This window comes from Cyprinodon variegatus, unplaced genomic scaffold (assembly GCF_000732505.1).
Source record: "Cyprinodon variegatus isolate N-32 unplaced genomic scaffold, C_variegatus-1.0 Scaffold523, whole genome shotgun sequence".
NCBI lineage: Eukaryota > Metazoa > Chordata > Actinopteri > Cyprinodontiformes > Cyprinodontidae > Cyprinodon > Cyprinodon variegatus.
The window spans coordinates 91680-94616 of record NW_015150976.1 but is presented as its reverse complement, the minus strand read 5'-3'; positions in this window follow the sequence as shown (position 1 = coordinate 94616).

Sequence of the window (2937 nt, the reverse complement as noted above, 5' to 3'; positions counted from 1 at the left end):
TAATCCCAGGGAGAAATTACTTTCGTTACATTATTCCATCTGTAATAGAGTGACTATAGGACCAGTTTAATATAACACACTATTTCATACAATATATTTAATTAGGGGGTCCCCGCTCCATCTCGCCATCAGTTTAGGGGTCCTTGGCCTGGAAAACAATGAAGACCCCTGCTGTATGATGACAATGAGATGTATTTGATTGATTTTGGTTTGAAATGAGTGAAAACAGGAAGTCTCTCACATGAAAACACATCCTATGTTTTCATTTTCTCAACACTCATAAAATTCAATCAATAAATATCTGAAGACATTTTCCGAAGACTCAGTGAAGCTTTTTCTTTTTTTACCCAGAACTGATGCTGTCAGGCACAAAACAATAGGACCCAGTGTCAGACAGACAGATAGCATTCTCGAAAACGTTTATTAGAAAAGGAGCTGGAGTTAATAGTGTCGCCGTCGCTACGTTTACATTTAACCCGATTGAAGCAGCTGGTTTACATGAAAAGTCAAAGGTTGGCGAGCATCAAGGCGTGTCAAAAGGTCCTGCAGCGCCTCATGAGCTTCTGAGCAGCTGAGGCGCATGATGCGCTTCCCAGTGACAGCACACCGCCAGTAAGAAGGGGTCTGAGCGGCTCCGACAGAGAAATAACATTTGAGGGAGGATGGTAATCTGGATGAACTGACTGCACAGACAATGTTTTCAGGTGGACTTTCTCACTCAAAAATATACTAAAACTACTTTTTACCCACTGATCACTGCAAATATAGCAAAGCCTGCCATTGAACACAGGAGCAGCAGAAGCATCTGGACACACTTTAATGGATGTTTGACCTTAATGTGGACAAACATCAAGCATCTGTCGACACGCAGGAGATCAGAAACAAGCAGATAAAGGAAGGAAGGATAATCCATAGGGTGAAGCCAATGTCTAAAACATGCTCGGCAATCACAGCCAGGAGATCAGAGATCCAGTGAGGTCCCGAAGGGAAATCCAGAACGTAGTTGGGAAACGGTTCTAGGTTTGGTTCACAGACGGGCAGAAATTAGACAGGAGCCTGAAGACAGGTCAGGCAAACAGATCAGAAGGGGAAAAGGCAGGGCAGGTCAGGTACAGGCATTCAGAACACTCAGGTACACAAGAGAACTCTCACAAAAGGCTCAAATAATCTGGCACTGATGACTGGTTAAAGGCTAGTTAAATAAAGGCTGGAACAGGAGATTAACTGTAATGTGAAACACGGGGCAGAGTTAAGCAGGTGAATGGAATGATTATTCAGACCAGACATCAGCACCAAGATCATGACGCTCGACCAGAGGAGACATGTTCAAATGCCATTTCCTAGTGATGGCAGACAGATAACTGAAATCTTCATCTGCCTGTCCAGGCCTGAACAAGCCTGAACAAGGCTTGGTGACTCATAGAAACACAGACTAATTTTCATAAACACAAGATAACAGCGTATTTGGAGCTATATTTAGCCCTGGCATTTTTTAAGAATACAGAAAGTAACACAGAAACACACAACCCATAAGGAAGCTCTACTGACTTCTGCTTGTTTTCTTTGAGGACACCTGGATCAGTTGACTTACTTTTGATCAGGATTGTGTATCAAAGTCTCAGGATAACCCAGCATGTTGAGTATTTCTAAACACATTTTTAGAAAAAAAAAGATAACAGCAAAGTATATTAGAATAAACGTGGTGTTATTTATTACAGAGAGATGTCAAACCTATGAGCATGAAACAGTGTCCAAAAAAAAAGGTTCAGAAACACGCAGTAAAAACTCTTTGGAAGGTTTTGGATGGAGCAGCTGTTATTTCAACATCCCTAACCCACATTCTGAGGCTACCTGCTAAAAATGTGGCGTTATTTTAAGATTATTATGATTAATTTGTCTAGTAATGATCATTAAAAAGGCTTTTTTTGGGTGTGTAGAGTATACATGTTTTTTTCTTTATTCTCTTTAGATTTTCTGAGGAAAATTCAGGAGTGTCTCCCCCAAGAACTAAACAGTCATAATCAACACATATAACAGATAAACAGTCATTAATAAACACGTTTGGAGGACTTCAGGAAGATGGCTCCCACAGTGTTCTCACATGGAGATCCAAAGAGGCTGAAGTGTCCAGAAATGCCTTTTTACATCTCAGTGAATCGTTAGACAAAGAGACGACTCCATTCCTCCGCTTTACAAATCTGCAGTTGGGGTTGAATTCAACTCGGTCTAAAAATAGAGAATAAATAAACACAGTTTATCTCCAAATGAAAAAAAAAACATATTCGCAAAACCTTCAGCTTAATTTTCAAAAAGTTAAATTAACAACATCTTTGGAGAGGATGGTAACCTTACATAAACCACTGTGTAAAAATAAAAAGAAACTAGTGAACTATGGGCAGAGTATGAAAAAAGGACAAATTATAATCAGAAAACCAATAACCTATAAAAAATACAGCATGCAGTTATCTCACAGTTCTGTGTAAATATAAAGATTTAAGAACCAAAGATTATTTTTAAGGGAATTGGAGCTGCACATTAGCTGTGAAAGCAAACTATCAGTCATTGCTAATGCTTTAGTCTTCTCTTTAATAAAGAGCAAAGGTTGCACAGTAACAACGTGTCTTTTTCTGTCCACAACCCAGAGCTGTTTATGTGACCCTTCTGTCGAAGGGTTTCTCCCCACCATCACCCATAGCTTTCTTGGGATGCAATCTGCTGGTTTCCTTTGTAAACTGCCATCTTTACTGTTGCTAAATGGATTTGGGTCTTAATCGGCCTCTGCTGGATTGAAATGGATGAATTTGGACTTTATTGAACAACAAAAAATTGGATCCAAACTGAACTGGAACCAATAATTGAACTTAGTGAGGTACATAAATTCAGGATTTTTTCTTTACAAAGAAAACTATTTTTTATCTAAAAGTACATTTAAAAAAT